We start from the raw sequence: 26,192 nt of genomic DNA, 5'->3' as shown, positions 1-26,192 counted from the left end.
TATACTCCCCACTGATGATTTCACAGATACAAAAGCTGAAATGCATTTACACTATTAAGCAAAGTCTCCAACAGCCATGTAGTTACAGTTTATAAATGCAAGTAGTTATGTTTCACTTTGTGCTATAGAAAAGAGAATGGACAATAATCATTTAATGATGTGACTATGTTTAATGTGTTGTAAAATGGACAACAGTGCATATTCTTTTGAGTAACTGTATGCTTTTTCTTAAATAAATATCACTTTTAAATGCAGAGTTTTCAAAGATTCTCTTTGAAGAGCTCTGTGGTATCATTTCAGATTTACTAGACAGTAATTTCTCAGGAACCTCAAACATCCCAGCCAGGGTAAGTATCAGTTTTCCTGTCCATGTGGCCACTTTAAGGAAGACCTGATGTAGCAAGAAGACACATTTCATAAACTGATGGAACAAGTTTGTAAAGAGTCAACTAAAGACATTGACTCTGCTTTGGATGGTTTCATTCAATCCATGCTCTACCAGTTTCATATCTTCTAAGTATTCTTTTATGATGCTTATCTAATGGCTAAGCCTTCCTGTTTGGTTTCAAGTAATGGTCTATATCTATGTAATACATTTTTCTTCAGATTTTTATCGTTCCAAAATGATTCTGCATCCTGATATGGGACATCAGTTCATTCAGTCTACCTTTGAACTGAGTAGGTGCATTTGGTTTACCCTGTGTAGCATCTAGTTGAAATTGCAACTGTGCTTTATCAGCCTGGGTATTATAGGTACTCTTCCTTTGTATTTCTTGTTTGATTAAGACCTGTAAGTTTCCCTGGAGGAGATCCATGAGTTTCCTTTTGTATTGTGCTATTTTGGCTGTAGTTGTAGTTTTATTCTTTTGTTGTTTGCTGTAATCTTCAGATATGGTACCTAATTAGGTCTAACATTGCTCAGTTATCCAATCTTGAACCTTCAGTCTTTGAAGGAGTTATTTGAAAACCACCATTGAGATAGAAATTAATTTTTCAGAATCAGGGTTATCCGCCATGGCCTGTTCCCAAACATATGAACAACAGCAGCAGGTGGGTTCTGCATTAGCTGTTTGATCTGAGCAGGAGACAGTTCTGTTCTTGTCATAGATAGGGTTGCCCAGAGGTGCTGCAGATGTGCTTTAATGTTGGTTTGCTCAAAGTAGACACACAGTGTTGTCACTGGGACTCCTCTTGAGGTGCAATTTGGAGAATTCTCAACAGTAAAAATGACAAATTCTATGTGATCATCTATCAGTTTCTTAATGTTTTATATAGATATCGAGAGTAAAGATCTGGTTTCCTGGAAAGTAATAATATCTTACTCAAAGAAAATGATGAGGGATAAACTTATAGGAATATCTAAGATTTTGCATGTGTTTTTTTACACTAATATTTTAGAATCATTTCCTATGTTAAATACTAAGAGATTTTTATAATGACAGGAACTCCAACCACTTTCAATCATATAAAACTCATCAATATTCACAACATCATTTCAAAATTTTTATTTTAAGAATGGTTTCTTCATTTTTGTACATATGTGGGAGTTTGTGTGAGTGAGTGTACTTCTGTATATGCATGTGGAGACTAGAAGAGGGTGCCTGGTGTTCCATTCTATCCCCCTCTGCCTATTAAGGACTAAGGTCTTTCTTTGAACTAGGGCTTCCTGTGTTCTCTGCTAGGCTTCCTAAGTTTTGTGCTGGGCTGTCTGTTCTCTGCTATGCCAGTAGACAGAAAGACCCACTGGTTCACCTATATCCACCTACATTGGACCTTTGCAGGTGTGTGTAGGATGTCAGGCGAGGGTGCAAATGTGAGTCCTCTTGAGTATTTAGCAAGTGCTCTTAAACTCTGAACTCTCTCTCTCTCCAGCTTCTTACCTTTAATTAAGCTAGACACATAAAACCTTAACAATATGGTTACCTGAACAAGACCTGCATAGTGAGGTCCAAGTTAACATGACAGGATGGATGAGAGAGGTTTCACAGGGTTTTATTGATTGATGAAGAGCTACAGGTAATAGTGGATGCTGGAAGACAGAGAGCAGTTTTCTCCAGGCACAAGCCATTTTGTAGGTTATCCAATCACATAAAAAAATTTATATAATAAGCTTTACTAAATGGACTCAATAACACTCAGAGAGACACACCTCAACAAATTGAAAAATACTGGTTATGGAGTGTACCTCCTCTAATCACAATAGCATAAATTATAATCCATAATAAATAAAGAAGCTGCATGTTTGTAAAAAATGTGGGGATTAAGCAAAACACTGTTGTACCTCAATGGATCAAAGAAATATAAGTGAAAATAAGGATATGCTTCAACCAAATTGTAGTGAAAACTGTCGATCAGATATAATAATAGCAGTATTAAGAGAAATTTTTATACTAATGGATAACTATAGTAAGAAAAGAATACCTCAAATAAACAACTCTGGATGGAGAGATGGCTCCCTTGTTAACATCCCTAGTACCCTTGTAGAGGACCTGAGTTCAATTCTCACTTCCCAAAGGGCAGTTCATAATGATTTTTAACTCCAGATCCAGGGGATCTGATTCCCCTTCTGACTTCTTCCGGGTTTCCATACCCACATAGTACAAATACACACACACAGGCACACATACAGAGACACAAAATTGAAATTAATAAATATTTTGAAGGAAAATAAAAACAAATTAAGCCTTAAAATATCAAAGAGAAAGGGGAAAAGATTGGAAAAAATAAATGAAATTAAATATGCATAGATTCTTTTTTATAAATTATGTTTTACATTCCAATCCCAGTTCCCCTTCCCTCCTTTCCTCCCACTCCCTCTCCTCCCATCTGCTCGAAGGAGAGGGTAAGGCATCCCCTAGGAAGTCTACTAAGTCTGTCCCATTATCTACTTGAGGTGGGACCAAGGCACCTCTTCACCCCTACACCCCTGTGTCTAGGCTGGGCAAGGTATCTCTCCAAAAAGAATGGGTTCCACTAAGTCAGTTTGTGCATTACTGTTAGGTCTTGGACCCACTGCCAATGGCCTCATAGATTGTTCCAGTCACACCATTGTTACCTATATTAAGGGAATCTAGTTTGGTCTTATGCAAATTTCCCATTTGTTAGACCTGAGTCAATCTCTCACTAGCTTGAGTCAGCTGATTCTGTGGGTTTCCCCATCAATATCTTGACTCCTTTGTTCGAATTTTTGCTCCTCCCTCATGTAGTTTGTACTCCAGGAGCTTGGCCCATTGGTTAGTTGTGGGTTTATGCATCGGCTTCCACCTGTTTCTAGAAGAGGATTCAAGCTTCCCTGGGTTTAAAGCATAGATTCTTAAAGGACATTAGAGTATAAACTACTGATTTTTCACTCCCCATCTAGCTAGCAATTATACTACAGCTTATACATAACTATTTTGAAAGTACAGTGTATTTGAAAACATAAAAAGGGTTGATCACAGAAAATTGTTACGAATCTTCACTTCAGTTTTCTAGCCCATGAGTAATCCACCCCACATCTATCCATTTAGTGTGAGTAACGCAGAAATGTCACCCAGCTGAACCCCACCAACACAGAGAACCATCAGAAATAACTAATTGGTGTTAAAGTTCAGAATGAGTTATTGCATGACAATAGATAACTCCTAATTTATTTGAAAAATGATTCATTAAGTGAAAAATATAATTGACAATATATTGACCTAGAATAGGAGTAGCTTAATACTTTTGTTTTTGTGGTTAAGGTATGAGTATTGTACAAATGCAATTCCTGATGATTTAATGGGGTTTTTCAGTACACAGTACCTAGAAAAGAAGTGTGCTTTAATGGAATACCAGGTAGACTAGTTTAAGTCCACAAATGAATTGTTGACCTTTATACTTAATAGAGGCCATTATCACAGTAATTACCATTGTGAAACAGTGCTAATTAACTCACAAAAAAGGCCAGACATCGTGCTATAAATATATACCTGGCTGATAATTTAATCATTTTCAGCTTAACTAATGTCACTACCTTCTGAAACCTCATTAGAAGTATATAATATGTTTTGCTTTAACATATGTCTTGTTGAAAATTATGAGTATAAAATAAATCAATGTTAAAGATAATATGAAGTCAAAGAAATGGGATTTTTAAATATGCATTAATTTTACTCTAAAAAGTGAAAAACACTTAAGGACATTTTATCACTGCACTCTGCTACCAAATTGACTTTCAACTTCAAGTGAATTTGGCTTAATAGCAATGTGATTTGTTCTGTTTTATTTTATATTTGTATAATCTAGTGGCACATCTTAAGCAAAATAATCTTAAAAAAGTGCATTCTTGTAACAAAAATCTTTACAATGCTTTGCTTTATAAATCTACAAAATAATGTGACAGTCCACACTAGAATATTCAATTAATGTTTGACACACACTTTTTATCACTGATTTTTATTTATTTATTTATTTATTTATTTATTTATTTATCTGTTATTATGATTATGGAATTGCACCAGACTAAGTAGAAGAAGATGGACAGGGAAACACAAATGTCCTTAAAACACAGTTTGTAATTCGAGTGCCTTTTTAATTCAGCAAGGAACCTGAGTTAGGTAAACATCTGGAATACAAAGTGATCTTTAATAAAAGCAGAAACAGACAGTTGCCGGGTGAGTTAAAGAAGGGCTTTGAAAGACAAGTCAGAGGTCAAAGCCCCAAGAAACACTGGCAAATGGTTTCGTCTCTGCAGAAGAAAAAAAAAACTGAATTGCCAAGTAAATACAGGAAACTTTGAAATATGCTCAGCAGTAAAATACATTTTAAAACTTCTGTGAAAATATCAGGCCAAAACTTTGAAACAAGCTAGGAGAGGCCTGACATTAAAACATAACTTGTTGCTATGCTGTAAAGATATGTGTGAATTTGAGTTTCATCCATTAATACAATTGGTGATATGGGGCAAAGAAAAAGTTATTGAAAGTTCTCATCAGCCATCAGAACTTTGTTTACAATTACTACAGAAGGAGCCACACATGGAACTGGAAATGGGACTGAAAGAGGCTACTACTTGGGGAGAGTTTTGAGGCTATAGCAGAAAGTTAAATAGAAGAATAAGAGTAAGTTGTCTGATGCTTTGGCCAAGTCTCCTTTGACAGTTAAAGCAGATGGTGAATGCTAATTTTCATTTAGTACAGAGGCAGAAACTGTAGAAAGAGAAAGAGTGGCGTAAATGTTAGATCTGATGACTCAATATCACCAACAGAGCAAGAGCACACGAGAAATTCACCTCTTGTGGTGAACACTTCCCTTTATCTATCCTCTCTGCTCCAACAGCTATACAATTTATACTACCTTCTTTATTCCATTTATTTTGCTGACTTTTCAACTACCTACCAAAATTCTTAATCAAAATGCCACACAAAGCCAGGCAGTGGTGGCGCACGCCTTTAATCCCCGCACTGTGAGGCAGAGGATAGTGGATCTCTGTGAGTTAGAGACCAGCCTGGTCTACAGTGTGTGTGCCAGGGCAGCTTCCAAAAGCAAAACAGAAAAACCCTGTCTTGAAAAACAAAAAGCAAACAAACAAAAAATGCCACACAACTATCCCAATGACTTATTACTTAATTGGGAATCACATTCCTTAAACATTCTGAGCTTTAGTCTTAAGCAAAATCACAGAAATAGATGATACAATGAAATAAGTTATATCCTCTTCTAATAGTAATGATCAAGAAGCTACAAGCTGAGTTGGCTAACATTGTAAAAACCTGACAAAAGCTACAGACATCTGAGAAGATGGAAGCTCAATTGAGAAAATGCCCCTCATAAACTGTAAGGCAAGCCTGGAGGGAATTTTCTTATTTCATGATTGATGTCTTAGGACTAAGCCCATTGTGGGTTATGACACCCCATGGCTGATGGCCTTGGGTGCTATAAGAAAGCCTATTGAACAAGTTGTGCAGAGCAAGCCAGTAAGCATCAGTCCTCTTGGCTTCTGCATCAGTTCCTATCTCTAGGCTCTGCCCTGTTTAAGGTCCTGCTCTGGATCTTCTTACTGTTTGGCTTATTAGTTGGAAGGCAAAATAAACCCTTTCCTTCCTATTACTTTTGTTGACACACATTTTAATGTGTGTGCCTAGTGTGTCCTGTAAAGCACTGTTAAAATAAAACTTCTCGATTTTCCATGTTTTAGATTAGTCTATATAAAAACAGTCATTTTCAATTCTTTTGAAGACTTTATTCCATGTCTATGCAAATGAAAATATATATATATACATATATATATAATATATATGTATATATATATTGTGTGTGTGTGCGTGTGCATGTGCACGCACCTTATTAAAAAGTAGCATTACTAAGATTTCTTTTCTTTTTTCTTTTTAAATAGCATCTCTGTATGCCTAGCAGTTCTGAACTTCTGATCCTCCTGCCTTCACCTTGTGATATCATAGGAATGTGCCACAACACTCAGTTTAATTATTAGGTGCTGGGGATGGAACCTAGGGTTCCCAACATTGTAAGTAAACATGCTACTAATGGATGTACTTGTTCATAAAACAATTTTACTTGTTATGGAAATAAATCCAAGGCTTATCTGCTGCTGCCTTCAAAATAGGTTATAGAGTTTTATTTGTCTTAGGATCAGAGTTAATTATTCAATAATAAATATCATGAGAATAGACAAAACGAAGTTATCTTAATAATACAAACCATGGTGTATTTCTGGGTGTCTGTTACATATCTGAATTCCTTTCTTACCTGCTTATATTTTGCATTCTGTAAACCAAAAGTAACATTACTAGCTATACAATGCAACAAAAAATAGGAAAGCAGAAAAAAACAGAAACTAAATGAAATGACACCAAAAATGAAAACTTAAGTAACAAAATGAAATCCTCAGTGAAAGCCTCACCAATAGATAAGTCATATGGAGGAAAAAATATCACAGCTCCATAATAACATGGAGGAATTATAGCATCTACTTAAAAAGCAATGACAGACTTTTAAAGCATGAATAGCACTCAGGAGATCTGTGGGAAATTATTAAAATACCAAACTATACAAATTATGAACGTGGAGGGAAAGTCCCAGTCAAAGTAATAGAAAATATTTTCAAAAAACGCATTGGAGAAAAGTTTTCAAATCTAGAGAAAATGATGTGCAACCAGGTATAAGAGAAATACAGAAGGGTTGAAAACATGGCTCTGCAGTTTACAGCAAGCATTGCTCTCGCAAAAGATCAAGTTTCAATCTTAGTACCTACATTTTGAGGGTCAAAAGTACATGTAATTCCAACTTCAGATCTTTGATCTGATGCCCTTTTCTGTCTTCCACAGGCACACTGTACACACGTGGTGGACATACATGCACAGAAATCACTTACATATACAAAATAAAAATAAATTAAAACTTATTGAAATAATTTTAATAAAACACATTGTTTAAGTAGATATTGTAACAACTAATTCACTGTCTCTAAAAACTAATTTTGAGTAGGAAGTAATTATAAAATATGTAATATGTCTATTTTAAAAATATTTATTATGTCTAAAGACTGATTTTTATATTTCATGGAGTAATAAATGAGACTAGAGAAATCAAAGATCTAAGAGTTATACAAAGAGATGGTACAAATAGATTTAATTCATGTATCTGTTGTTTGAAATAGGTTTCAAAACCCTTACAAATGTATGTAAATTATTCTAATTCTGATTTACATATTTAAGCATCCAAATATCTAAAGTGATGAATCCCAAATATCTCTTACAATACTTGTTTATATCTGTAATTCATGAAAAAATGATCAGGCTGATTTATTTTATGATGCCAATATAATTTTATAATATGTTTTCCCAAATTTAATAGAAAAATCCAGAAGAATTTATTTTATTATTGAAAATATTACGGTCCCATTGACATATTTACTAAGTAAAATGGGGCTGCTAGCTGTCTATGTATAATACATAATATGTCCTTCATTTTTAATTCATTGCAGTCACATTTTCTCACCTTTATTCAATGGGGAAAACAAAAATTCAATCCTCTTCAGTAATGATATTCCTCTGCTGATCCAAAAATAGTTTTCACATTTATCTCATCAAGGACAAAAACAACTGGACATTATAGCATAACAACATTCCCCACACCATAACTTTCCATAAGTTAAAAAACAATAGAATAAGTTTTAATTTGTAAAGAGAAGCTTAATTGAAGAAAACCTATTTCCCAGGAAATACCCTAAATAAACACCAGACTTCTGAGTTAGAAACTACATTCATATAACATTCTTGAAAAATAGAAACATGGTATATTAAAGAGTCTACTAATTACCAGATGGTTATTGTTTTCATTTAAACATTTACTTTTGCAATTGTAACATACAGCTGCAGAAATGACACATATATCCTATTTGCCAATTCTCCTAATAATATACTACAACACTGAAGAAAGAATTTCAACATTAATATAGTAAAATATCAGAATATGTCTATTGACACTCCCTTGTATGAGTGACATTTATGTCACTGTGAGCAACTGAAGAGACAACAGTTTATTTTTGCTCAGCAAGTGGAGTCTTGAAGCAGAGCTGAGGAGTTGATAGACTGATGTAGAAGATGCAGAAAAGGTGGAGAATAAACACAGGAATGATGAATACCCAAAAACATGCCACAATTAATACATGTCTTCACAATGACTCAGGATGCAAATTACAAACATGCATACACAAAGAAAAATATATTGTATATTGTATTCCTAAGTCCTCTCAATAAAAAATAGTGACCAAAACTTAAAATATAATATAATACACAATCACTTTGAAAAGAAGGAAGCAAAACATGTCAGGATAGCACCTTGCTATCCTCTGCAAGGTGCTAATAAAAATGTTTTAATATACTGAAATAAGAAGATAAATCCTGAATTCATGCTGTAAGACTCAAACTAATAATTTTATCCTCAAATTGATAAATAAATATAATGTGATCGATCCAGTAAAACATTTTATAGATGAAATTATTATAAAATTTGTATAAGGTATGTTAACTAGAATTGCTAAGCTTAATTTAGTAATAAAAATTAAGGTAATAATCAATTGGACCTCAAAACATTTAAAATGAAGAACATTTATCAATATGCTACTGTCTTATTAAAAGGATAGAAAAAGTATCTATCCAATGAAATACAATAAAGAACATTGAGAGAAATACACAAGGCAATTATCCTTGGTTCATTTGTCAAAGGGTTGTAAGCACAAAAGAATAGAGATTACCTGGAGTTTTCAACAAATGGCATTGAAACAATTTGATATTTATCTATTTAAAATTTAGGTAAAAGTGGATCCATTATCTAAATATGATGTATGAATCTATAGAACTATCGGAAGCCCATTAGGCAAAGACATCAGAATCTATGTCTTGATACATAGTTCTTAGACATAACAGCCAGTGCACCACCCATTAAAACATAAATTGATAAACTGGGCTTCCTCAAAATCAAAAGTGTAGATTCTGCCTAATGCCTTGTGTATTGAACATCCCTGAAAGGCCTATAGATTAAAGACATGTTCTCCAGAATGTAGCTACATAGAGCTCATGGGTGTTTTGAGAAATTCAGACTAGTGGGATATATTAGCTCACTTTGGATGGACATCCCAAGGGATTATATGGCTCTTGTTTTTAAACTCCGTCTTTGTCCCTTATGTTATTAGCTTGCTCCCATCAAAACATGCTACCTTACCACATACCCAAAGCAATGGGGGACAACTGATTACTGTATAGTCCAACACAGTGATACAGAATACATAATTGCACTTTCTGTTAATTATCTCAGGTATTTTGTTGTCATGAGAGAACTACTACAAGAGTTCCTTCTACTAAGACAATTAAGATGGCCTGAAGAGAAGGAAATACTTATGAACCAGTTATCAGTCAGTTTCTGTTATCTAAAATAAATAGTATTTTAGATTTTCAAATTTCAAAGGCGAAACATTAAGTGTGCAAAGATGTGTAGAGAAATTTTACCTATGTGGAAAGTAAGTACAGGCAAAGGAGAACAAAGTATTGATCATCAATGAGGTGCATACTGAAATCACAGTAAGATATTATTACACCACTCTAAAATATCCTGAAAAATTGTCAAAGAGAATAAAAAAATATGCACATATATGGGATATATTATTGCTTATATAATATATAACATTTATATTTATCTATGATATATTTATATTTTTATTTATAATCTATAATAAATTATATGTAAATATGTACCTTATAAAACTAATCATGCTATATTTCTCTATGATCTAGCAATAAGAAGTCAGGCAATTCATTCTCCCAGAAAAAGGAAAATGGTCAAACAAACTCGTGTACAAAGATGTTTATATTATCTTTATCATTAATATTCCAAAACTGCCTACAACAGAGTGTGTTTCTATAAGCAAACAGTTAAATAAACTTCTACATGCATGACATATAATGTTACTTAGGAGCAAAAAGCTGTTAACTATTTACCAAGGAAACACCCAAAATAAACCTCCAGAAATATTGCAGTGAAAAACTACATTTATGTAACACTTTTTAAAATTATTTATTTAAATTAGAAACAAAATTGTTTTACAAATCACTCCCAGTTCCCTCTACCTCCCCTCCTCCCTGCCCTCCACTAACACCCTACCTATCCCATACCATTTCTGATCCCCAGGGAGGGTGAGGCCTCCCATGGGAGTCTTCAGAGTCTATTGTGTCCTTTGGGAGAGTCCCCACAATGGCTGCTTTCAGTATTTATTATGAAAAGGTTTATGACCTTTAAGAACAGGTTTAAATTTGACAAAATGTAGTGAAAATATATTAAAATAATTTTATTGTGTGGAGAGAAATTGGATAAGAAAGCTATTAAAATCCAAATTCAAATTGTGAGTCTCTTTAACTTAACACCAATTAGCATCAAGTATCTAGAAGTAAATATAATGGAAGTTTGCAAAATTCCTATGTCCTATTGTCAAAAGAACCATGAAGAAAAATTAAGGAAGTCATAGAAGTGACATAGCCACATCATGATTGAATGCAGTGAAATAAGAATGTGAATTCTCCTGTGATTAGTCTGAATAACAAATGTCATCAGAATGAATATTCTATTAAGGAATTCAAGCACATTAAATTACACAAAAATTAGGAATAAAGTACTGTTGGAGAATAGCATTGGAAGATTTAAATACCCTGGTGGGTAACATCAATACTGCAAGCACTCAATAGCCTGAGGAATGAAAATTGATAGGAATTTGCTAAAAACATGTTCTTCATAGTAGGTGTCAGGATAGCCAGGACTTCACAAAATAAAAATTCAGTCTTGGAAAACAAAACAGAAACTATAACAAAAGAAGATAGAAGGATAATAATTCAACAACATAACCCTAATGATTTATTTTCCCTAGATAATAATAACACCTACTAATAACAGTTAATTAATCAATGACTTCGGTGTCTTCATAATTCATTTACTTTTTAATAACATCATTATCCTGGGTGAAGCCTTCATCACATGAGTCAGTTATGGGGACTTTTATACCCAAATCATGAGACCCATTTACTCTAGATTCAACTGTAGAAAACATTCTGTTTTTAATCCCAGGTGCTATAACAAAAATGAAAAAGACAGTGTAACCAAGAAAAATAATTTTTTCACAATTCTGACTGAGAATGCTAAGATCAAAGATCAAAGAGATCTTTGTCTGGTAAGTGATGGGGGAAGTCCTTCTGTGAATATGTCTCTCTTATTGGTTAAAGAATAAAATACTGTTGGCCAATAGGGAAGCAAATTAGGTGGGACTAGGAGAGAAGGAAGTTCTGGGAAATGTAGTAAAGAACGGCTGCCATGTAAGCCCAGAAAGAGAGGACACATAAGGCCAGCGTCCTCAGTAAGATAAGTCCATATAAAAATATATAGATTAATAGTTATGGTTGATAATTAAGACTGTGCTAGCAAATAAGAAGTCCTCATCATTGGCAAGCAGCATTGTAACTAATATGAGACTCTGTGTGTTATTTGGGGGCCCTAAAGTGGTGGCAGAACCCAGGCAGCTGACAGAAAGAGTCATCATTACAAATGGCACCCATGTGGTTTTATGAACTTCCACATAATAACTTCACAAAAACTTAAAGGGGGATTTTATAAATAAAAACAACAGAGGCAAGCACAGTTCTTGATAGCAGCATTTTCTTGGATGAGCAGTATTTCCCTGGCTTTAAGAGACACACTGTCATTACTGCTTTTAACAGCAGCTTTCTCATTTACATATTGGCCAAAATCAAGGCTGTTAGTGAGCACATGAGAATCGAATGATTAAATCAAAAGATACAGATTTACTTTAATGAAAAAATATACATAGGATTGAGAGATAAAATAATGAGTATCTGGGTATAGTAACACATGCCTTTAATCCCACCACTCCAGAGGCAGAGGCAGGAAGATTTGCACAGAAAAACCCTGTCTCAAAAAATAAAAAAATAGCCAGGCATTGGTGTCGCACACATTTAATCCCAGCACTCAGGAGGCAGAGGCAGGCAGATCTCTGTGAGTTCGAGGACATCCTGATCTCCAGAACGAATGCCTGGATAGGCTCCAAAGCTACACAGAGAAATCCTGTCTCGAAAAACCAAAAAAAAAAAAATTTATAAAATACTATAATAAAAATCCAGGTAAAGATGAAAAATACTCAGAGTGTCTGAATACTATATGCTATATTGTTGTCTTTAAATTGTTTGATTTCCCCAAAAAATAAACTATAGCTGCTAAAGGACAGTACTTTTTTAATTTTAGTACTACTAAATTAATCCAACTTATATATTTTTAAAATGCTTTGACTTCTAAATTTAAAAATAAGAACAGTTTACTTGGGAAAGGAGTTTTTGCTTATGTTTCCACAGAAAATGTGAAGCTATGGATTCCTCCCAGACTAACATGGTTTGATGAAGCACAATCCCTTAAAACAGTATCCCAGGTGATCCAAAATCTAAAACAACTGAGATAATACAGCCTTACAGACTACAAAAAACAAAGACCTGGCCAGGTTTCTGTGTTTTACCATTATCCCCATGGTATGGACATTACCCCCAAAGAGCAGGAAGCAGTTTGGAATGAATGATGCACAAATTCCCAAATATTGTTTATAAATGTTTGTTTTCATTTAAATGGGGTTGGTTTCAATGGTAATGATCACAGTCGATCTCTTTTTGAAGGAAAAAAAGGGGAAATAGGATATAAAAGTGAATACTTTACTTTGGTATGGATTTTCATTTATTGATACAAATTTAAGTTAATTTTGTTATATGTAAATTTCTCCTCTTGTTTGGTATTGTGTTTATACAGATCTTTTAAAATGTAATGCATAAGTAAATACAAATTGTATATAGTCAGGTATAATAGTCAAAACTTACAATTATGTTAGTTAGGATTTTTAGATATACAGAGATGTATTTGAGATGGATAGATATTCTTCAAACCTTTCAAAGACCTACAGAATAAATTGCATTTTAAATGCTCCTGAAACACCAACTATGTCTGAGAGGAAGATGGGCATCAAAGAAACTCAACATGGAGTTTGCTTTCAACATGGCAAGATTAGCCATTTGAGCAAGAAATTGCTGTTGCCTGGACTGTTTGTTGTTGTATAAATAGGACATGCAGGACCCACAGGAAAGTGACTGCTAAACTTACCAAACAAGATGGACAATCCTAAAGGGTTCCTGCTTCATGAAAGGGTCTGCCAGACATTCTACAGGACACAGAGAAAATTGACTGACAAACTTCCAATACAGGTGGAAAATGTAAAATTCCCTGGTTCACTGAGAAGTCTGCCAGACACACTGTGGCCTATCTGCTGAAGATGGATGCTCCAACACTACAAAGGAACTTCAGGTAACTGTCAGGCAACAAGATGTCTCTTGCAGATCTAGAGTTTATATATTATCCTTCGGTCATCTTTGATGGAGTTGAAGACAGATAGTTAGGGTTATAGTTTTCTATAGTTATTATAAAAGATAAGCTACATATAAGATTTTAGACTCACAAAGATAGTATAGATGATAGAATATTCTCTTTAAAATCTTGCTAAATGTTAATGAACTAAATATTGTTAACTATAGTTCTTACTTGATAACTGTTTTGTTATATATTTTCCTATGTTAATGTTAAAACCCTTCTTTTTATTCAGACAAAAAAGAGGAGATGATGGGGGAAGTCCTTCTATGTATATGTCTCTCTTATTGGTTAATGAATAAAACACTATTGGCCAATAGGGAAGCAAGATAGGCGGGACTAGGAAAAGAGGAGGATTCTGGGAAATGTAGTAAAGGATTGTCACCATGTGATGTCAGGAAGAGAGGACGCATAAGGCTGGTCTCCTTGTTAAGATAAGTCCATTTGAAAATATATAGATTAATAGTTATGGTTGATAATTAAGACTGAGCTAGCAAGTAAGAAATCATAGTCATTGGCCAACAGCATTGTAACTAATAAAAGACTCTGTATGTTATTTGGGGACCCTAAATCACTGCCAGATCCCAGGCAGCTTGGGGAAAGAGTCATTATTACAGGTAAGAGCTGTGACTGGCTTGAAGAAGGACCCACCTCACATGATGGATAGTCAAACAGGAAGCTATCTTTCTGAGATCTTGCCATCTCAGAACCATAACAAGTAGGACCATAACAAAGACTTCACTATTATCATGATCAATTCACTGTTCCATTACTAATATCTAAATGCCATAAAAAGGGGAATGGGGCTTTAACATATGAATGCTTAGGAGACCAAAACTTTTTCAAATTGATAAATTGTTGATAATCAAATATTTCATACTATTGAAACATGGAGGATTTAGGGGAGATGGAACCACGATCATAATATATTATGTGAAAATATATTTTCAATAAAAATAGAAAAAAATGGGAATCAATCTACCTCAAGATCCAGCCATTCCTCTCTTGGGTATATACCCAAATACTGCATATCCATACAACAAGGACATATGTTCAACAATGTTCATAGCAGCATTGTTTGTAATAGCCAGAACCTGGAAGCAACCTAGATGCCCCTCAACTGAAGAATGGAAAGAGAAAATGTGGTACATTTATACAATTGAGTACTACTAAGCAGAAAAATGCAATGGAATCTTGAAAATCACAGGCAAATGGATGGAACTAGAAGAAACCACCATCCTGAGTGAGGTAACCCAATCACAAAAAGACAAACATGGTATGTACTCACTCATATATAATTTTTAGACATAGAGCAAAGGTTTACCAGCCTATAATCCTCTACCCCAAGGAAACTAGAAATCATGAATGACTCTAAGGGATAAATGGACCCCAGGAATGGGAAGTGGCATAAACTCCCAAGCTAATTGAGAGCATGAGGGTAGGGGAGTGGGTGCTGCCACAATAAGAGCACAAGATGAAGAGTAGAGGAGAAGAAATGGAGGAGCAGATATATTGAGTTGGGGGAAGAATAGAGGAGAGAGAGCATGATGAGAGATACCATATCAGAGGGAGCCACTATAGGTCCGAGAAGAGATCTGGAACTAGGAAGATCTCCAGAGACCTATAAGGATGACACGATCTGACAGTCCGGGCAGTGGAGGAGAGGATGGACTAGAAACCCTTCCCCTAGAATGAGATTGATGACTACTCTCTATGCTATCCTAGAGTCCTCATCCAGTGGCTGATGGAAGCAGAGACAGACATCCACAGAAATACACTGAGCTGAAATCTGGAACTTAGTTGAAGAGAGGGAGGAATGAAGAACGAAGGGGTCTGTACCTGGTTGGAGAAACCCACAGAAACAGTTGGCCTGAAAAAGGGAAAGCATATCGACCCCAGATGCTCTTTGGGAGGCCAGTACAGGACTAATCCAGCCCCCTGATCATGGATGCCAATGGGGAGGCCCCTGCACTCCTGGGAGCCTCTGGAGGTGGACTGGTGTTTTGCCCTGGTGGGTGGGAGGGACTTCGAGAGCCCATCCCACTTGAAGGGATTCGCTCTGTCTCTGAACACATGGGGAGGGGCCTAGGCCCAGCACAGGAAGATTTGGTGGACTTGGTGGAGCCCCGGTTGGGGGCCCTACCCTGCCTGGGGAGTGGCGGGTGGATGGGGTGGGGGGTAGGTTGGAGGTGGGGGAGAAGGAATGGGGGTGGGGGAGGGAGAGAGAGCGAGGGAAAGTACATGTGAAAATATTAATAATTTAATAAAAAAGAAAAAAAATAACAGTTTTAAAACCTAATATGGTGACTTACACCTTGTATCGCAATATATTGAAGTATGAAGAAGAAAGATTTCTGAGAATTGGAACTCAGACTATCCTACATAATGTGTTTAAGCCAACTTGAGCTACCCACAGCAAGACAGTATGTCAAAAGAATTGAAAAAATAACAGCTAAAATAATTTAGTCTTTTGATGTGATATAGCAACATTTAAAAGGAAATAATCATTATTTTAGAGGTATATACTGAAACTTTTCTCAAAATGAACATGCATGGAGGCATTACTGAAGCTGAGCAATGGTACAAAAGCATTCATTATGTCATTTTCTCTACCTATAGTGTGACTGAAATTTCTAGACTAAAATATTTAAAAAAATAAAGAAATGAATGATAGTCCAAAAATCAAAAGAATTATTTGTTGATCACAGCATGATATATTCACTTACCGATGAATAATGACAAAACAATTCCATTAAGAAATAATTTATTGTTTGCTCTATTTCTAATATCCACTTATGAGTGAGCACATACCATGTTTGTCTTTCTGTGTCTGAGTTAGCTCACTCAGGATGGTTTCTTCTAGTTCCATCAATTTGCCTGCAAATTTGAATATTTCTTGTTTTCTGCCACTAAGTTGTACTACATTGTTTATATTACCACATTTTCTTTATCCATTCTTCAGGTGAGGGTCATCTAGGTTGCTTCCAGCATCTGGCTATTACAAATAATGCTGCTATGAACCTATGTCCTTGTGGAGTGAATGTGCATCCTTTGAGTATATGCCTAAAGGTACAGTCTACAACCACAGAGAAGATAGGAAGCAAGGAAGACCCTAAGACAGACATACATGGATGCCAGAGAAGGGGAAAGCCACAAGAACTCCTGAGGAATATTGGGAGCATGGTGAGAGGGAGAAGAGAGGTAAGCAAAAGAGAAGGGGAGAGGGGGAAAGGAGATGAGAACATGAAGGATCAGGAAGGTCAAACTGGGGGAAGAACAGAGAAGGAGAGAAAGGAAAAAGATACCTTATAGGGGAAGCCAATATGGGGTTAACAAGAAACCTGGCACTAGGGAAATTCGAGAAATCCATAGGATGACCCCAACTAAGAAACTAAACAATAGTGGAGAGGCTACTTTAAATGCCCTTCCCCTATAATGAGATTGATGACTACCTTAAATGCCATCGTAGAGTCTTCATCCAGTATCTGATAGAAGCAGAAGCAAATATTCATACCTAAGCACTGTGTTGAACTCCTGGAATCCACTTGTACAGAGGGAGGAGTGATGAGTAAAAGGGGCAAGACCATGCTGGGGAAATCCACAGAAACAGCTAACCTGAGCAAGTGGGAGTTCACAAAATCCAGATTGACAGTTGGGGAACCTACATAAGACTGAACTAGGACTTCAGAGTGTGGCTATCTTTTGGGGAGCTTGGGCAGTCTATAGCACCATGGTCAGTAGAACCAGTATTTGTACCTAGTTCTCATACTGGCTTTTTGGAACCCATTCCCTCTCAGGCTACATACATGGAGGAGGGCCTTGGTCCTGCCCCAAATGATGTGATAGACTTTGATGATCCTCCATGGGATGTCACACCCTCTCAGAGGAGTGGATGAAGGATGGAATGGGGAGATGGGGGGTGGGCAATGGGAGTATGGAATGTACGGGGACCTGGGCTTGTTATGTAAAATAAGATTATTTTTAGCTTAATAATATTTTTAAAGAGATAATTTATTTGGGAATTTCAAGATGAAAACTTTAAAAATTCCAAATTTCTAGGTCCCATTAAAAGCCTTAATCTGACAAAAATGAATTTTAAAATGGAACAATAAAACAAGGACTTTAAAATGTGAATAATATCATTCAGACACTCTATCCAATTTCACCCAAAACCTGTCTTATTCTTTAGTTCAACTCACTTTGCCATAACGTCAGTATGACAACACAGCTGAGATACATTTAATGCGAACTGAAACCATCTGCTTTTTATTTCTACCCTTATTAAAATTTCATATTAATGGCCTGTCAATTTAAAATGTATGCTCAAAAATGTCACACTATCGTCTTGAACTTTGGATAGATTCCTATTGCAGGACATCGTATTACTTATTTATATTTTTCTCCTGACCTTCCAAAGTAGCAAACTACCTACAATTCACATATTGGAACCAGGAAAGCAACATGCATGTTGAAGGAAAATTTATTTCAGAAGCTATGGAACTCAGATATTTAAGATTCAGAGTTGCCATAGAGAATCAGTTTGCAATTGTTTCTACCATGTCTCCTTTTTGAACCTCTCTAGAAACTCCATCTTTGCAGTCCGGCCACATGATTTCTACATCTCCATGCTTAAATTACTTCATTTCACTTTTGGCCACAGCTGATGGTTACTGGAATTGGTACCTTTCCAATGATTATTAGGTGTTGATAATTTTTAAATTATAAAGCTGTTAACAGCTGTGTTTTCTATCATTTAGAAATAAAGCGGTTGGCAATGAAAGCAAAAGCTGCAATGATATGAAGCCTATAAGCACTCTAGCCTATGACTGCTGAGTTCCTGTGCCAGTGCTCAGTGTTGCTTATTCTATTAGATTTTCCACATAGATTTCCTTTGGCTTTGTACCATCTAAGTTTCCACTAATGAATGGCACATGTAGAGAGTTATTTTGAAATCCAGATATTTTTCCAACCCAGTAACTGATACTGATAAACACTTATTGTAATCAAGTGGCATGTTTTCTGAAAACATTTCATATAACTGCATTACTGCAATGTGAGGGGTTCACTAGAAGTTTCAGCTAATGAAATAAGACACTGTATCTGTGACTGTTTGCACCACTGAATGATTCTTGCACTGAAAATGACATTCTGTCACATTTAGTTCAAATTACAAGAGCATGGACAAGATGAGTGATGGCAGTATGTGAAGCTAAATTTAAAAATGCTGAATGCTAAAGCAGAGGGATGGGCAGTTTATATTGCATGTCATTATACGTGTTGTATTTTTTTTCATCATAAAACTTTAGCAGAAATAGTCCATTGTCATATCAACCATATTCTGGGCAGAGAAAAAAAATACTGTGTATCCATTTAAGCTGTGGAGTGGTAGTTAGAGTAAACAGATGGTAGTGAGTATACACAAAGATGGTTAGAACTATTTAATAACCTTGAGTAGAGTTCTTTGCTGAATTGTTTGTGTTCAAAGGAGATTGAGACTTCTGAATTCTTCACACATAGTTCCAAATTTTATCTAGGTTTTCCTTCATGCTCACCAGTTGTTCAATTCCCCCATGTAACAACTTCTATGACACATTCTCATTAATTTCACTTTTGGACCCATGTTTATCTATAGGCAAAGAAAACAGAAATATTTCATTTATGGAAAGTATTTGTGTGTTTACTTTGATGTACTTTGGTATTTACTATTTGATAGTTTTTATCCACATATTTTCTCACTGTGAAATTTGAGAAATGATCAAGTGGTATTCATAAGAAAAAATGGCATTACCAATACCATTGATTACCAATGTCATTTTTGGTTCAAAATATTACTTTATCTCAAGAAGGGATAAAGCCCCAAAATTTCAATGCTAGCTTTCACACCCATCCATTATACTCAAGGACCTTAAATTCAAAGGGTCAGTTGTGTTATCACTTAGAATGAAGAGTGAAACACTGATGATGATTTTTCCTTACTTCTGTATTCTTTGGTGTATAAATGTATGCTCTTAATAATTAGCCATTGAATTTTTTATCATCAAAAGTGGAAATTTAAACAAAGTTGCAATGTGTTTCTTTTTGTTGGAAGAGTCAACTCAATGGCTGTTCTTTATTACAGAGAAGAAAATATCTATCACATTCTGAAAAGTTACTGCAAGGGCTCAGTGGGCCAGTTGGTGACGTACTAGCTTGTAATGGACTCCACAGTTTGGGCATCATGGAGATTTGCATATATGCAACCAGAACTCACATGCATCACTAAGAAGCAAACGGTGGGCTATACTTATGAAGAGGAGAACTCTACTGCAACCCGTGTTTTACAAAGCATTTATTTTACATACCAGTCCCAGTTCCCTCTCCCTACTGTGCTCCCACACCCCCAAATATCTCCCCACTCCACCACCATCATACCATCAGAGAGGTTGATGCCTGCCATGGGGGAGGGTCATCAAAGTCTGTCACATCATTTGGGGAAGGACCGTGCTTGGGAAACCCACAGAAACAGCTGACCTGAGCAAGTGGTAGCACATGGACCCCAGTCTGACAGCTGGGGAACCTGCATAAGACTGAACTAGGCCCCCTGAATGTGGGTGAGAGTTGGGGGAGGGCCTGGGCAGTTTATGAGCCATTGGCAGTGGAAGCAGTATTTATTTCAAATGCATGAATTGGTCTTTTGGAGCCCATTTCCTATGAGGGATACCTTACTCAGCCTAGATGGGGGATGGGAGAGTGTTTGTCATCACTTCTCCCTCTCTGCAACTGGATTCCAGGAGTTCCACTCAGTACTTAGCTGTGGATCTCTGCTTCTGCTTCCATTAGCTACTGGGTGAAGGCTCTGTGATGACATTTAAGTCAGTCTTCAGTCTCATTATAGGGAAGGGCAGTTAAGGCACCCTCTTCCATATTGCTTAGATTCTTAGTTGGGGTGATCCTTGTGGATTTCTTGGAATTTCCCTAGTGCCAGTTTTCTTGTTAACATCATAGTGGCTCCCTCTAATAAGGTATTCCTTTCCTTGCTTTCCCTTTCTATTCTTCCCTTTGAAAGACCCCGAAGAGGCACTTTCGTAGAGGGAGACCCACACACCCAGGAATCAGCGAGGCCACGAACTGGATGCAAAAAAACAAGAGGCTTTATTGGAGACGCAGGTACCTGGGGCGACTTAGCTTCTGTGTGGCTAAGCGCGCCCGCCCCAAGGGAAAGGCGTCCTTATATAGGGAAAAAGGCGCAAGCTAGGAGCAGGGATTCTATTTGATGGTTCAAATGAGGCACAGAGCCATTCCAGATCAGCATATTCTCAAGGTCTGGTGTCTGGTACAACAGACTTGATTCCTCCCTCCGCGCCCAGGTGGCTGACCTTGGGGGCGGAGACCTTGGGACGGAGCGGTCCGGCGGGGGCCGGGGCCGGCCTTGCGCGGCGGCAGGGAAGTGCCGGCAGCTGTGGGGATCAAGGGTCAGGGGGTGCAGGAGAGGATGTATTCGCCAGCTGCATGCGGGAAAACTTAAAAGAGAAAGCTAAGGGCGGGGGTCTTTCATTCCCCCATTTCTCTTGTAACTGAATGGAATCTTTCATTCAGAGGTCTCTGGTTAAGTCTTTCTCTAAGCTTGGCCATGCTGTCTCTAACTATTAAAAATAATAAATCTAACCCTCGTCTGTTCTGCAGGACTACCTCAGAGAGTGATGTTAAGGATTTCTCAAGTGCGCTTATTGACTCTTCTAGGGCCTGGATATCGGTATGCATGGCTTGCTGTAGAAGTTTGAAATGACTAGTTTCCTGTAAGGCAACCGTACCAGTTCCTATGCCAGCTGCTATACCTCCCATAGTTATTCCCCCGAATAATAGGGCCACGGTTAAGGACATTGGCTCCCTCTGATGTCGGGTTGACTTCTCTAGTACCCTATAAACATATTCAGGTTGGTGATACGTGACTCTGGGCCAAAGTTCTGTCAATATACGAAAGTCAATGGTGGTGTTGAGAACAGTGGTAGAGACGCAGGGGGTCAAACCAGTACTGCCTATGCATAGCCCCTTTCCTGAGACCTCAGACAATGTGAGCTTGTGCTGCATGGCAGTTTTACAACTGGTAGGCGCTGAGGTCTGGTGACGCCGGACCCAGACAGTGTCCCCGATCTGGTAGGAATGGGGAATGGTAGGATGGTCCCTCTGGGTCTTTATAAGTTTTTTTTTTTTTTAAAAGATGTGAGCCCATATGGCCTAGGGGTATGCTAGGGGGAGTAGGAGGGCCCAGTCCCCATCAGGGAGTGATAGGTACTGGCATCCCCTCGCAAGGAAGTTCCCTTTGACTTAGCATTTCAACCAGGGAGAATGGACGGCGAAATTCTTTTCCAAACTGCTTCCTGCTGACTTTGGGACGAAGTTAGGGACCCCAGAAGGTTGAAATGCTAGTCAAAAGCAAAAAGGAATTTAGGCAACGGGGAATCCATCAGGGGCTTCTGGTTAGCAGACACTGTTGCAGAGATAGGGGGTGTCCATATCAGCAGACTAGTTCACATCCATAGCAAGTCTAGGGTTCGCAGTCTACTTAGAACAGTCTGAAGTCAGCAACTGGTACTCAGATGTCTGTCAGAAGCAGAAACCTGTTTAAGACATATTTAAACTAGGAACAGAGGTTAAAACTTATTTATAGAAGCCCACAGTGCAGAAAAAGCAGATATCTGGATATCTGTTCAAACAGCAAGAACACATTTATAACTTTGAGTCCTAGCAAAAACTACAGATTTGGGCTATAAGCATGTACATTTTTCTTCTGTCCAGAGAGCTAGGTATGGATTGGACAGAGGTGCCTTTGGCCTGATGAAAAGCCCTTTAAGTTTGTACTTAGATGACAACCAAAATAAACTTAAAAACCTTGAGCTTGTGCCTGAACAGTAGATAGTCATTATTTTATCAGCTAACATACTGACTAGTCTATAGTGGATCTGACTGTCTGATGCTGTCAAGCTGACAACCAGTAATATTTCAGAGATCTGAGAAGGGTATATTTTATCCGAATCTACTAAAAAGTGACAGAAGCCAGTTAGAAGTAGGTCCATATACAGTTAGCCAAACCCAAGTTTCTCCATTACCGTTGGAGGCAGCTGTCTCAAAGAACAACAATCTTCGCCAGGCCTATCTGTGAGAGGTTTTATTTTCTCTCTGTGGAAGAGGGACATGGAAAAGACTGACCTTGTTTTGTCTAGGCAAAGGGGTACAATCAATTTTCCAGCGTCCAGCAGCTTTGTCCACAGTCTCGGCCAGGTTCTGGCAGGCGGCAGGTTTCATATCTGAGCATCTGCTCATTGGTCCAGGTGCAGGAACTGAGGTGCCTGTAATCTTCGGGTCATTGTCAGGATCTGGCAGTCTGTCTGACATTATAAACTTTAAAGATAACAATTTAAATGCCATATTCTGAAGATCTCTGAAGCATTAGAGGTCTGTTTGTCTGTTTTAATTACTTGCCTTAAGCACACATTAAGTATACAGGTGGCTAGGTAAGGTCTTATTTCTGTAAATAATTTTTAGTCTGACTGTAACTGGTTTTAACTTAGTAAGATGTTTGAAACAGCACAGCTGAACTTAAAACTGCATAGAGCTACCTTATATTCCTTAAACAGTAGCTTAACTTCTTTCTTAGGCAGGGTTTTTCTGTGACTTTGGAGCCTGTCCTGGAATTCGATCTGCCGGACCTGGCAGACCTTGAACTCATAAAGATCTATCTGCCTCTTATTCCCGAGTGGTGGGATTAAAGGCATGTGTCACCAATGTTCTAAACTTAAGGCGTGTGTTACCAACATCCTGAGCTTAAAGGTGTGTGTTATCAACATCCTAAATTTATTTCTAAAATATAAACTGTAATATCATATAATAGATCAGCATCTTTCATAAAACAAAAACTTTATATTGTCAGGCTTTGCTCAAAAATAATTTTAAATTGAAGCTCTTTAAGTACAAACATTAATAAAAATAAACATAAAAAAAACTGGTTTTAAAAAGAAATTTAAATTCCCTTAAGGTCTTTCTGTAATATATAGAAGCATTAACATTGTAAATCTCAATTGAAAAACTTGTTTCTAAGATGGTACCTCTAATTTCCATGCGGTCATCTTTAGTCAAGATGGCGGTTTAAGTATTCTTTTTTTAATTTTAGCAAAATGGCGACCAGTCAAGTCATATGAACATTTTAAAACAAGTATATATAAAACAGAATTAGCTTAATATGGTTAAAATTTTAGACATGAGAAACCATAGCACAGTTTACATTTTTCTCTGACTTATAATAACCTTTTTTCTGATCTTTAACAACTTTCCTCTGACCTTTTACAACTTGCTTTGACCCTCCATAACTTTCTGTAACAATCTTCTCTGCTATGACTTGCTTGCTTTAATTTTCTATAACCTTTTAGTTCATTTCTCTGACTCTCTTAGACATTCTTAGACAAGTTTTCTTTTTTTTTTTTCTTTCCCTCTTTATTATTTAAGTCTCCTACATTTTTTTTTTCTCAGTTAACATCAAAATTTTATCAAAGTCCTTTTTACAGTTCTTAATAACTTTAAGGCCGTTTAGATGTCCGGATCAGGCCAGATAAGTTTATACGCTCGAGCTGAGGAACAAAGAGTAATTCATTTGCGTTTATGCACATCAATTATAAAACAAAGGCCAAACAACACAGAACACAGAACAGGTTTTCGCAGCGCAGTTTTCAAAGTACAAATCCCTCACATTGAGGGCTTCCCAAGTTCAAAATACAAATCTCTCACACAGAGGGCTTCAAACGCTACCAGGACGTCTCCTGGAGCCGCGGTCGGGAGTTCGGACCCGTCAGTCCCTCCTCGGATCCGCCTACAAATGTACACAGCTGTATACTACAAACGCAAGCGAAATTCACAAGACAGACTCAGACCAGACAAGACAAAACAGCGGATCCGCACAACACTTACCTCCCAGACGTGGGTCGGTGGTCCCTGGGTGGGTCTCAATCCCGGACCGAGCCCCCAAATGAAAGACCCCGAAGAGGCACTTTCGTAGAGGGAGACCCACACACCCAGGAATCAGCGAGGCCACGAACTGGATGCAAAAAAACAAGAGGCTTTATTGGAGAAGCAGGTACCTGGGGCGACTTAGCTTCTGTGTGGCTAAGCGCGCCCGCCCCAAGGGAAAGGCGTCCTTATATAGGGAAAAAGGCGCAAGCTAGGAGCAGGGATTCTATTTGATGGTTCAAATGAGGCACAGAGCCATTCCAGATCAGCATATTCTCAAGGTCTGGTGTCTGGTACAACAGACTTGATTCCTCCCTCCGCGCCCAGGTGGCTGACCTTGGGGGCGGAGACCTTGGGACGGAGCGGTCCGGCGGGGGCCGGGGCCGGCCTTGCGCGGCGGCAGGGAAGTGCCGGCAGCTGTGGGGATCAAGGGTCAGGGGGTGCAGGAGAGGATGTATTCGCCAGCTGCATGCGGGAAAACTTAAAAGAGAAAGCTAAGGGCGGGGGTCTTTCACCTTAACTCAACCTTCCCAATCCTTCATGTTCAACATATTATTAAAACAAAAAATCATGATTCCAGTGTGGGTTATAATGGCATTTTGATCACAAGAAAACACTGTAATACTGCTGAAATGTGGCATGAACCTGTCCATAGAACACAGAAAACTACGTCTTCCTTCAAAGATGAAACAGATGGAAACGAATGATTGTGAGCACATAAATGCAGTTCCAGAACACCTCAAATGCTGTGAGTTAAAGCACACAACAGGCTTGATAATGCAACATCAGAGTTTGCAGGTCTGCATCTGTGTGGTCATTGCTAACACCTAAGAAAACAATTAACTTAGAATCTTCTTTCTTCTACATCTTTCCATATAGTTTATTTTATTCAGTTATGGTTTCTCCTATTCTGCTACTAAGGCAATTATATAAATAAAATTGTAATCATATTGCCTTGATTTTTTTTTCTCCATGACTCACCATGTGGTCATGGAGACAGCTGAATGAAATAACCATGTATCACAAATGCAAAGGAAATGATCACTAAATGTTATTATCATAAGTTAGGAAAGAAGAGTTTTTAAAACAAAAATCCCCGCCGCCAACCCATCAGCAACTAGGTGAGTGACCCCCTGCTTTTACCCAATTATTTTCCAAAGCGCCATTCACCCAGATCTCTCCAGGCTTGTGCCTGCTTGAAGTAGACATGCCAAGGCAGGGAGGAGCTCCGAGAATCTGGGTACAGGCCACTCTTCCTTCCCTTCCCACCGACCGAT

At 37.4% G+C, this 26,192-nt stretch overlaps 1 pseudogene; it reads right to left on the bottom strand.

Annotated features, from left to right (window-relative positions):
- Nucleotides 1-405: 405 nt before the first annotated feature.
- On the bottom strand, nt 406-25,932 carry LOC100767677 (annotated as a pseudogene).
- Nucleotides 25,933-26,192: the final 260 nt, after the last annotated feature.

The sequence above is a fragment of the Cricetulus griseus genome (assembly GCF_003668045.3).
Source record: "Cricetulus griseus strain 17A/GY chromosome 1 unlocalized genomic scaffold, alternate assembly CriGri-PICRH-1.0 chr1_0, whole genome shotgun sequence".
NCBI lineage: Eukaryota > Metazoa > Chordata > Mammalia > Rodentia > Cricetidae > Cricetulus > Cricetulus griseus.
This window is presented reverse-complemented; position numbering and strand designations above follow the sequence as displayed.